Genomic DNA, 12,221 nt, shown 5'->3' on the forward strand with positions numbered 1-12,221 from the left:
AGAATCAGTTCAAAGCCACTGAAGCACATGCGTTCTGAACTGGAGCTCAAGGTGGGCTAGACTTTGAGGGGTTTTAGTTATTTTCTCAGTGGCTAGAAGGAGACTAAGTAAACCTGGATGAGTCATCAACTGAACCACAAGGGAATTGCAGCGTTATTGTTACAGCTTAAAAAACAACAATGACCTTGGTTTAGGCTGTATTAATTGTGAGGATCTAACTCATCTTAGGTCTATGAAATTTTACTAAAAACAAAAGCCTTTCTGTAGGTTTTGTTGATGTAATTCATGGTCCCTTGATTCTATTAAATGTAAAAGAGTTTAATTTCCATAGAGGATAAAGAAAAAAATCAACTTACTGGGCGCATATTTGGACACTGAAGGAAGAGATCAGTAAAACCACAAATGAGTGTTATTTTGAAGAGCCTTCCCTCTTGCCCAGTGGCTAGGTTTCCACACACTGGGGAAGGTTGAAGTTGGAGCACAGAGCATAAGGAAGCTATTGGGGGTGAACTCTGGGGGAGGGAAAGAGAATATATGATTCCACAGGGCCAAACGTGGAGCTACATGGCTGCAATCCCAACACTGGGGGGGGGGGTGCACGGAGGCAAGATGCTGGGGAAACTCAGGACCAGATAGATGTACACAGTGAGTTGTAATCCAACTGAGCTACAGAGTGAGACAATCTCAAAAAAGCCAATAATAAATAGGACATAGGGTCACTTGGATAGTGAGTGAGTGTGTGTGTGTGTGTGTGTGTGTGTGTGTGTGTGTGTGTGTGTATGTGCAGTGACAAGCTTTGAAAATTTAAAAAATTCCAATGTACTCTGGAAGAAGAGTATAGAACTTACTTCCTACTCCCAGAGATTAATTAGCCATGGTTAGTTATTTAGAACTACCACTAACCATCTTGTTTTATAAGTTGATTTTGGCCAAAGAGAAATTTAAATTTGGAACAAAACACTTGGATAAAAATTAAGTTATGCATCCTAAGCGCACAGATTCAGCTAGGTGGATGAATGAGCTCCAGAGGGCAGCCTGTACACCCACACCCTCACCTTCCAGGGCTGGGGTTACCACCTGCTTTTCTATGTTGCTCTGGATCCAAACTCAGGTCTTCAGACATGTATGACAGGTGCTTTACCAATGGAGTCTGCTCCCCAGACCCCAAGGATGGTTCTTACACACCTGTGGCTGATTGAGAAATTACTTGTGTCAGACATTCCCCGGGGAAAGCATCACCTATGATCTTTACATAGGAGAAAAAGAGCTGGGCTCTCCCATTTCTCACTCAGCACTGTACCCAGGGCAGTGGAAACCCCTGGGAACATCTTTCAATCCAGGATTAGCAACCTTTATGCTTATCTTTACAGCCCCATAGGGATCAGGGCCATGCAGCTGACTTCCAGAACTTTGCAAATACTGACAGATGACTTATCTGACCAGGTAGCTAAACAGGGTGACACATACCATCAAAGTGGTACAATGGGCCCCAGCAATAAGAGGGTTAGACATGCACTAAATTGAGAATATGTTAGGTTGATAGTGCATTTCATGTCCCTAACCCACTGAACATTCTAGCCTCACAGCGCATCACACGGTAGCCTATCAGCTGTTTTCTTGGTGATGGTGGGGCTTACTTCCCAGTATCATGTTATTATCACCAGCTCCCCCCCCCAAAAAAAAAAAAAAAAAAAAAAAAAACAAAGCAGAGATTTCCCAGGTTGCTGGCCACAGAATGTAGATACTCTCCTACTATTGTGAAGCTTGTGTCAAACCGAGAGACGGGGGCCATCTGTACGTCTACTACATTTTCAAAGCACAACACACAATATTGAATTCTATTTTGCCTGTGCACATATGTTCAAAATGCATGAAAATACAATTGGGCCAGGCCTCCGTGGTCCTAAGAGCTGTGCTTGGGAAGGGAGGGCCCACAGCTAAGTGCCTAGGAGACCGTCTGCCATTACAGCAGTACAAGAATACGGTCTGGTGTGCTTGGTGAAGGGGAAAAGGGGGGAATCTGGGCCTGTGATTTCAGAGGGTGTGGCTAATGCCAAGACTGGCTATTGTATGCCATCCACAGAGCTTAGTATAAATACTAATAGCAGCGTGTAAATGGGCTGGGTGCTTCAAGCTGCCTGCTGGTGGTGCTGACGGGTTTTGTGGACAGCAATTCATGCTTGCACGTCCCCTGGGATGAATGGTACAGATGTGGGCTGTAGCCGAGCAGCTGAAGCTGGGCAGGTGGGGGCAGGGCCGAGACATTTTCTGTGCAAACAGAAATGACTCTGGTTGTTATTTCTCATTGGGTTCCAATGGAGCCTACAAGGAATGGGCTATGCATCCATTCAAACTCTCGGCTCAGCACTGAGGTGAGAGCTGAGTTTCACTCAAGCTTCTAGATGCTTATCATGTGCTTGGACATTTACACATACAAACATCCTGAGTTCCAAACACCAGTTATCTGAACACTACCTTCATCTGTATTTTTCTCCCCATATCCTTCAGCCTTTTGGCTTGCTTTCTAAAATTGCATGAGTATTTTGGATGAGTGTAGATAGATAGCGTTTACTTCTTTTTTTTTTTTTTAAGGCCAGGCAGCAATTTCACGATATGCCTTCTAAAAATACTTAAAGTAACTCTGCACACAGTTTGCTTCCAAAAACCACTTCTTGATTTAGAATATACACAAAAGGAGAGAGTTTAGGCTGGAAATGATTTCAACACACCGCGAAACAGGAAACCCTCCAGAGTCCTACACATATATATCCCACGCTACTCCCAGGTTAAGACAATACAATAGTGGTTTCTGCTGTCCTGCTTCAAGTCTGGATCCCGACCTTTTAAGCCAACAACTGTTTTCTCGGTGCTATGGCTTTGAGGCATCAGTCACTGAGTGGGTAGAGCGCTTGCTGCACACACATAATGACCTGCACGTGGATCCCAAGTACCACATGCACTGGGCATGTGTGTCTGTAACCCCAGCATCGGGACGGTGGAGACAGGAACTCAATGGCCAGCAAAAGTAGAAGAAAGGATGGCCTCCTGCCTCGACAAGAGACCTGGCTCGAAAAGTGTGGTGGAAGGCAATAGAGGAGGACACTCACATTAACCTCTGATCTTCACAAACATGCACACATCACACAAAGAGTTCTGACCTCATTCCAGCCTCTAGAGGCTTAGTTCTTAACATCAGGCAAAGCTCGAGTCTCTTCTCAATTAGAAATGTCACTTGACCTCAGTCCCCCGAGTTAATGCTGCGCAGAGAGAGAAAACCTCATAGCCTATGAGTAAGACACAGGAGGAACTGATCTAGATGAAATACTAGGTAGGCCGTTTTCACAAATGAACCGACCAGGATAATGAGGAGCTGGGGAGAAGCGGCACAATGCCAATACAAGCGTATTTTTCTCTCACACAAGAGGGGATCACAGTTGGCCCTCTGCGACGGTGTGCCAGCTCCCCCATTATCTGGAGCTGCTACTACCCAGGGCTCCAGGATGACTGCTGGATGTCCCAGTGGGACAAGAGGAAGACTTCCTGGATGGGCTGGGATGCGGATGAGGCTCAGCAGGTAGATGGCTTGTATGAGGGCCTGGATTCTAACCCCACCACCTCTTGAACCGGGCAATGTTGGCAAATGTCTGTAATCTTAGCACTCTGAAAGCCGAGGCAGGAGACTCAGATATATGAGTTCAAAGCCAGCCTTGTCAGAGAGAGAGAGAGAGAGAGAGAGAGAGAGAGAGAGAGAGAGAGAGAGAGAGACAGAAAGAGGCAGGGGAAAAGAGAGAGGCACAGAGAGATGGGGAGGGGCTGGGGAAGTCAAGGCCTTTCGGGATCCACCATGATCACGCTCAGGTGTTGAGAATGCTTCTCCAGGTACAGGTGAATTCATGCCAAGTCATCTGTGCCACCATCTGCTTTGTGCCTCTTCCTGAAGAGATGTCACCCAGTATGTATCCATCCCTGGTAGGGCACTGATAACAGACCAAAGAAAGAATCCCAGCGTAGGTTGGTGAACGGCGAGTTTGTTTGGTGGGGTCACTTACAGGAGCATCCCCCAGCATGAGTGACCACCAAGGACAGCTGAATCGCTGGAGCACAGTCTGCTGTGCTGGCAGCCCTTCTAAACAGATGATGTCACCTCAGGGAGGGGCCTGGTCAGTCTTTTAGTTTCCCAGGGGGCTTCCAGAGCATTCCTTGTCAGCTGCTTTAGCTTCCCAAGTCTTCCTGGGACCTATAGCTAGCGATGACAATCTTTCAGGGAGCAACCTCAACTGGCCCTTCATGAACCTTGCTCCAACATTTTGCAAGGTCAAGAGGCATGATGACACTTTGACTTAAAGGCTGGGGATAGAGGTAGGCAGAACGCTCACCTAGCCGCACCGGGGGGGGGGGGGGCAGGTTTGATGCTAGGCACTGTCTATATAAAGTGGAGTGGTGGTCACACCTCTAATCTCAGCACCCAGGAGGGGGAGGCAGGGGGATTAAAGATTCACAGTCATCTTTGGTTACACAGTGAGTACCACAAGATTCCAACTGAAGAAACAAGAGGAAGAGAAGGAAGGAGGAAGAGAAGAAAGGAAGAAACAATCTTTGTAATGTGGGCCCTTTTTCTGGGATAATAAGCATCATGGTAAAATATTACATGGTGTTCTGTGTCACACATACAGTGATAGTTATATTGCCCAGTGGCTCTCAAGCTGTGGGGTGTGACCTCTTTGGGGGTCACATATCAGATATCCTGCGTGTCAGATATTTACATTACAATTCAAAACAGTAGCAAAACGACCGTTCTGAGGTAGCAATGAAAATAATTTTACAGTTGTGGTTGTGGGCCATCACAACATGGGGAACTGTGTTAAAGGGTAGAGGAATTAGGAATGGTAAGAGCCAATGCTGTAGCTATTTTTACTCATGCCAGAATAACAGACAACACCAGTCTGAGAACATCCCGAAGGAGACAGGAGAGGTGATCAATTTAGGGTCTGCTGTTTTTCTGTCCCCCCATATAAAACCAATTCTCTAGACAAATGAAGCCAGACACGGAGATGCATGCATACTACTCCAGCACTCAGAGATGAAGGTAAGAGGGGAACCAGTCAGCTTCAGCTAGATGCTGAGTGGGAAGCCACTGTGCACTACATGGGATCCTGTGTCAAAATAAGCTGCAAATAAACATTAAAAATGGGGGCTGGAGGTAGCCCAGTCGTTAAGAACACTTGTTCTCTTGCAGAAGACTGGGTTCAATTCCCAGGCACACATACATACAAAGGTAAAAATTTCAAAAATTCAAACGAAGAGTTCCAGGAGCTCCTGAAATCATCCGATGAAGACAGTACAAGAAAACAGCCCTTTAAGGATTTAAAAGGCGTCCATTCTAAATGGCTCACATTCCCACACTGCTTTTGCAGCAGAATCACTACAACATAGCTCAGGCATGTGTATTAGTGTGACAAAGAGATTCATGGGCTCACTCTTTACTCTGGTCTCACTGTATTAATAATAACTCAGCTTCATACGTGGCTGTGTTATTCTTCCTCCATGTTCACATCCTGTTAAATCTATTCCTAGGTATTTTATATCACAGAAGAGGGTGTGAATAAATAGGGTTGTTTCCCACATTTCCACATAATATGTTTACCCTTGACATGAAGGAAGGCTATTGGTATTTATATTTATAACGTAGCCAACTGGGCAAACTAAAATGTTTATTACTTAAGTATAAATTTAAGTTGGTGTCTTCAATTTTATTTCTGCATTTACATACACTAGCAATAGAAAGATTATCTATGCTTTTCACATTGTTCTAACTTTACCCCATTGCCTAGGTCTCCAGAGTAAGACAGTACTAGCAGTCACTATGGACATCCTGGTCACTGAGTAGGTTTGCCCAAGAGAGGTGCGATTGACTGCGATGCCATTTGATTGTCCCTGGCTTTTGATTTTGTTTAAATTCTTCTATTGTCTTTATCATTTCACCCAGATACCTCTTTTGTCTCGAGCTTTTTAAACTCTGCTTTGTTGTGAGCTAGACAAGTAGTCCACAGAACCCTGAACCCTTATGCGGACTTCGCAGTGACAGACTTTGTACCGCAACATTAATAGTGGAATGATGAGAACATTTATAGTTACAGGTTGTGGCTAGTGGGCGGCAGCTTTTAGAAAGCAGCTAGCAACCTGCTTCCTCTACAAGAACGCCCTTCTCCAAAGACGCAGAGAGGTCTCTGACAAAATATACTAAATTATACTCCTTTAGGAAGTGCCAGTTTTCCAGCATTCTTCCTTCAAAATCCCATTATGTCTTGTATAGGAACAGCACCATATTGTAATGACGCCAAATACTGCTTAAAAATGTTAAAAAAAAAAAAAAAAAACTCTCGCATAATTGCAATTTTTTGAAACTATAAAAGGCAATTTGGCTCCTGTCCAGCACCCTGATGCTAGATGTTCTCGGCCCAGATGGGCTAGGATAGCAATCATGTAACGTAATCTGAAAACCTATTGTGCAATGGACGTTAGAGAAAATCCCTTAGAAGGCCCAGGCGACCACAAGTCACAAACTCCAGCCTAACCTCAGGACCACTTTTGAAAGTCATCTTATGTCAGCCCTCACAGCACTAATCTCTCTGCATCACGATGTTTTGACAAGCGTCCTATTTGAACTGCACATTTTATGATGATAAGCAGAACGATAGTCCAAGCACGCCGTTTGGAATATACATAAATCACAAACAGGAATGAGCCGCAGAGCTCATTTCTAAACACATTTGCATTAAGCAGGGCATAAAGAAGAGGTCAAGGTTAGGTTGAGCATTCCTAATGTCCAGAATGGCTTTTAAAACATTTTACTTTTAAAAATGCCTTAACTTTTTTTTAAAAAAAAATTCTTTATGTCTTGTGTGTTTGTGAGTGTAGACCATGTGCGCATGCGTGTTGTGGACTTGGGTCTGCTGGAGAGGCTCATCACCAGCTCTGCCACCCAGTATCACCAAGAGGAGGAATTAGGCAGTCAACTGTTCAGGTCACAGCAGCCAAGTCACAGAGATTTCAACCACATGTCATGTCTCTGCCTTCATTTCCAGTGCTGGGAACTGAATCCAAGGCCCTGGACGTGCTTGCCTCTGCCATGGAATCCTATCTCCACATATCTGTCTTACTACAAACATGTTAATATCCGAACCTAACGCACACAGAGACAGCACATTAAGAAACATGTTAATATCCGAACCTAATGCACACAGAGACAGCACATTAAGAAACATGTTAATATCCGAACCTAACGCACACAGACTTGGTGAAGTTGAGTGTTGGGAAAAAGGGGACTGATTAATTTAATCTGTATACTTTCCCAAGAAGTATAGAAGCACAGTGTTCCAATCTTGCTTATTTTCTGCTTTTACATGTGTGAGTGTTTTGCCTTCATGTGGGTATGTGCACCACATGCTGGCCTGGGGCCCACTGAGGCCCAGAACAGGGCATCAGATCCTTTGCAACTAGACCGACAGGCATTCGTGAGCCGCTATGTGGGTGCTGGGATCCGAACCCAAGTCCTTTACAAGAGCATAACCACTGAGCCATCTCTGCAGCCTCCAGCATTTATTTATTAGTGCTGGGGATTGAACCCAGGGCCTTGGTCATGCTGGGAGGGCTCTTACTCTGCCAGTGGGCTTCCCTCAATCATATTATTTTCTTTAAGGATTGAAGACAGGCTCCAAAACCAAATGCAAACCAAAGAGGTCTCGTATATAGGAAAGTCGGTGAATGTAGTCGGCACCGATCTCCTGGAGTCAGTTGTCCAGGGACACCACGAACCAACATTCCTGCAGTGAATGCCTGTCTGAGTGGAATGCCTAACGCCCACTCTCTAGAGCCAGCAGCTGCCTGTGTTCGTACATCCCCTCCAGCCAGACTGCTAATAACCCAGTTCTTACCCCTGACATGATTATGTATAGGATTACTCAAGGCACAAAAATGAACTTCGTAACAGAGTGAAGATCTGACCGAGAGCAGGGTTTCATATGTCAACAGGGTGAGCTCCAGGAGCCTCTATGCTCAGAAGCTGGGTACCACCTCAACTCATTTTTTTTAAGGGTGGATGAAATTATAGGAATGTTTAGTTTGGTCTGGCTTTCTTCTACCTAAATGATGGAGTATTTAACATTTCACTGCAGTAAAAACAGATGGCGTGAATAAGCCAGTAGCTGGGTGTAACTATTCACCGGAGTACTCTGAAACTCAAGAGGGAAGATTTACAGCTCTCCTAAAGGATGGGGGATGAAGGCAAACAAGATGACTGAAGTCAGTGGCTCTCAAGGTCACCTTTACTCAGCCACATATTGAGAAAGTCATTTCAAGGCAAGAGAACACTGTTGGAATATGGTCCCTCCCTACACTCCCATTGGAATTGAATAAAGACGATGAGGCACGAGAGGGCGGAGCTGAACGAAGCTCCGGTGTTCAGAGCTGATGGGATTCAGTACGGTCACCAGGGCTGGAGCCTTGAGATGAAATACTGGTTTTCTGGGAAGAGGGACCACACATTGCCTGTCAGGAAGCAGAGGCAAGAGAATCTCTGCCAGCCTAGCTCACGCACTGAGCAGGGCAAAGAAAGCCACCAAGGGAGACACTGTCTCAAAAGCACCTCCCCTGGGATGGAAAGATGCTCAGCAGGTAAGAGCATGGGCTATTCTTGCAGAGGACTTGAGTTTAGTTCCCAGCATCTATGCCATGTGTGGTCATAGCCGCCTGTTACTCAGGAGATCTGGTGCCCTCTTCTGGACTCCTAAGGCACCTGCATGCATATGTACAAAAACTAGCTTCCCTAAAACAATAGTCAACACAAAAAAGAAACAACACAAATTTTAGAAAAGGGAAGAAAAAAGACATCAGGCAGAAACACACACCACACCCATGCATGTGCTCATTCATATACACACATCCACACACCCATACCCTATACTCATATACACTCACCCACATAACTCACACCTGCGCGCACGCGCGCGCGCGCGCGCGCACACACACACACACACACACACACGATGTTTCACCTTTTGCTATCTCACAACTCTGCCAGCCAGAAGACACAAGCCATGAGCCCAGGCTGAGAACAAAAGTCAAAACGGAGTTCTTTTCTTTAAAACACAATCTGTGGTATTATGTTATAGGAATAGAAAATGGGCTAATAATGCAGAGAGGTTGGAGTGATATAAACACTGTCTACTACTGTGTATATTAGGGTGCACTGCATGGTGTCATATCACAGTTGTCTTGTTTTATTCACTGATTTAGGTGGAGGATGGTTGACTTACTGAGGCAAGTGTGGGCTGTCTTAGTCTTCTAAGATTACAGGCACATGGCATCACATTCGACCCATTCTATCAGTATTTAAGTATGGGAGGGGGCGGTAGACACCCTAAGTCTATCCAGGGATTCCCGTGGCTGCAACTGTTGGGATATAAAGACCCTCAGCTATGTACAATTTCAGGTCCACACTCTCAAGTAGAGGCGGGACCTTCATCTGGAAACTGGAGTCAAAGCCAATTAAATGAACAGAAAAAAGAGAGAAAGAAAAAGCTAAGGTTTTCGAATGACTTTGAGATTCTTACAAATAATTTAAATGAGACAATAATAATTGAAAAAATAAAAAATCAGAGTTGCTTTTCCTTTCCTTTCTTTGTACTTTTGTAAAAGATAACCCTTGACTTGGGTTTGAGGCCAAAGGGAGGTTTGCCTTGCAGCAGTGCCTAGAAGTTGATGGACTCCCATGGGGCCACCAGCTCACATGAAGGGGCCATTACAGACACCACAGCACTTTCTCTATAATTCCCATGAAGCACTTTGCTCTCATCTGACAAACTCATGCAGCTAATTACAAAATTAAATAAACACTGGGCTGCTGTAAGGCTAAATGGACTGTTGATTACATTATTTTAGAATAATTATTCTGGGTAGGCAAAAGGATTCCTTGCCTGGATGTTGGGGCTGTGAACAGGGAGGATTCTATCCAGGAGATGCCCCTGTCTCTCCGGGGTCTCGGTTAATCAACAAAGCCCATGTCCCCTTCTCTGCTGAGACTCTACTGGTTTGTTTCACCTACCATACCCACTAGAAGCCAATGGTGAGTGCTTGGAATCTGGGCAAGGAAGGGCTGGAGACTACAAAGATGGAGACTTCTGACAGTCACCTGCCACACAGCTAAGATGGCGGACTCCAAGTCACGCGTATCGCACAACTAAAATGAGAATCATTATCACTCCAAAATAAACCCAGTTCTTAAAAGGACTTTAACCTTTTCTAGTCATGGGTCAGTAATGGGGGAAGAGTCACAATGGGGACTGGGTAAGGGTTGGTAGTTGTCAGGCCAGAACTTGACAGGCACAGTGTCACACACCCTCTTTTTAAATCCCCTAGGAATGCTCTCTTAAAAGCCCTATTTTGGCTAGTGAGATGGCTGAGTGGATAAAGGGAGAACCAGTCCCACAAATTTGTCCTTTGACTTCCACACATGTGCCATGGCTACCCTATCCCCCGTCATGTGCGCATGTGTGCATGTATGCGCTCGCACGCGCGCACACACACACATAAGTATAATGATTACTTTTTAAACAGCCTTACTTTACATGCAAACAATTTGAGGCACATCGGTTAAAGTGCCTTGAAGACTGTACTGACTCTCCCATTGGGCAAGATAACTACCGGGGAACTCTCCCCTCAGACCACAACGGGATCAGAGGAGTAATCAAAAGCATGGTAGACATTTGCATAGTTCCCTCTATCTTATAAATAAATTTTTCCTTCGATATTATTGAACATTATAGTAAAGGGGTTCTGCTGTTACCACAGAGAACATTGAGCCCTAGGAAAGTTCTTTCTCCACACTACCCATCCCACAGCATCTAACCCTGCATCAGTACCGTCCTCCATATCCCCCACCTCATCTGCTCCACCTTCACATTTTCCAATGAGAACACCACCACCAAGCAACACACTGTCCAGGGTCGAATGCCTTGTCCAGGCCACAGGGAAGCTACACACTTTGCAGACACCATCAACATGTATCTTTAAAGACATTTTGTCATGATAAAGCACATGCTGTAAATACCTGCTTGATAAAGTAAAGCAGAGAGCTTGGTCAGCACCAACCGGAGTGCTGGGCCCTAGAAACCCTTTCACCTGCGGTCAGTACATTAGCCCCTCTTCACTTAAGTGCCCATCTACTTGGTATCCACTTTTCCCCAGCCTCCGCAACCATTAGTTCTATAGCTATGTATGCTCAACTGAGAAAATCCACTTAGTGCCTAGCCTTTCTTGCTGTGGATTTGGTGCCTAAGCAGTAAAGTACGTGATAGCTGCATTACACGGATCTTTGAAGGATGGAATTACATAAATACTCATTTGGTACCAACTCTGGCTACAATTGTGGGATCCTTGGATCAGTCTGGATAACTCTGAAACAACCTGAGCTGTCACATCGAGGGGAGTGTACACCTAGGTTCGTCTGCCAAGCAGAATTTTAAAAAATGAATTATAATTTATTATTTTAGATATTCATTTGGTGATTATAGACTTATTATTTTAGATATTCATTTGGTCATTATAGACTGTAGGGTACAGAGACAATTTTTGTTATGCATTTAATTTTCCAACTATTTTGACATATTATAGTATAGCCAGTCAATAAAGGAAAGTCTTACTTTTTAATATGAAAGAAAATCTTTGACATAGACATTCATGCATCTTACGTATACATACATATATGTTTGTCTCTCAATGTGTATATATATATATATACACACACACACATATATACATACATATGTCTCTCTCTCATATATATATACACACACACATATATATATGCATACATATGTGTTTATAACCATATACATCAAACAGAATTTTTTACTACTGGAAGAACTCACTTTCTGAGCTTGATGCTAGGCTGACTGAGAGCGTGGAGGAAGTAGCTGCCATACTCGATCATGGTATTTACTTGATAATGGGAACTGCCTGTGGCCGGGGAAAATCTGGTACTAAAACCCTTTCAGTGTCAAATAAAGTGTGCTCTTCCAGGAATCCTTGGTTTTGAGTTTTTGGTTCTTCATAGCTTTACCCTTCTGGCCTAAGATTTTTGGCTAGTAACAATGGCGACAACTCCATGGCAAGAGCCCCCTTCTGATAGGAGACAGTGTGAAACTACCAAATAAAACTTGGGC

General features: G+C 44.4%; 1 protein-coding gene across 1 annotated transcript in view; it reads right to left on the reverse strand.

The window, feature by feature from the left end:
* The window catches only part of Mthfd1l (methylenetetrahydrofolate dehydrogenase (NADP+ dependent) 1 like), a 150,028-nt gene that overhangs the window by 65,314 nt on the left and 72,493 nt on the right, over positions 1-12,221 (reverse strand). The gene's annotated exons all lie outside the window — the stretch shown is intronic.

The sequence above is a fragment of the Phodopus roborovskii genome, unplaced genomic scaffold (genome assembly GCF_943737965.1).
Source record: "Phodopus roborovskii unplaced genomic scaffold, PHOROB, whole genome shotgun sequence".
In the NCBI taxonomy this organism is placed as follows: Eukaryota; Metazoa; Chordata; class Mammalia; order Rodentia; family Cricetidae; genus Phodopus; species Phodopus roborovskii.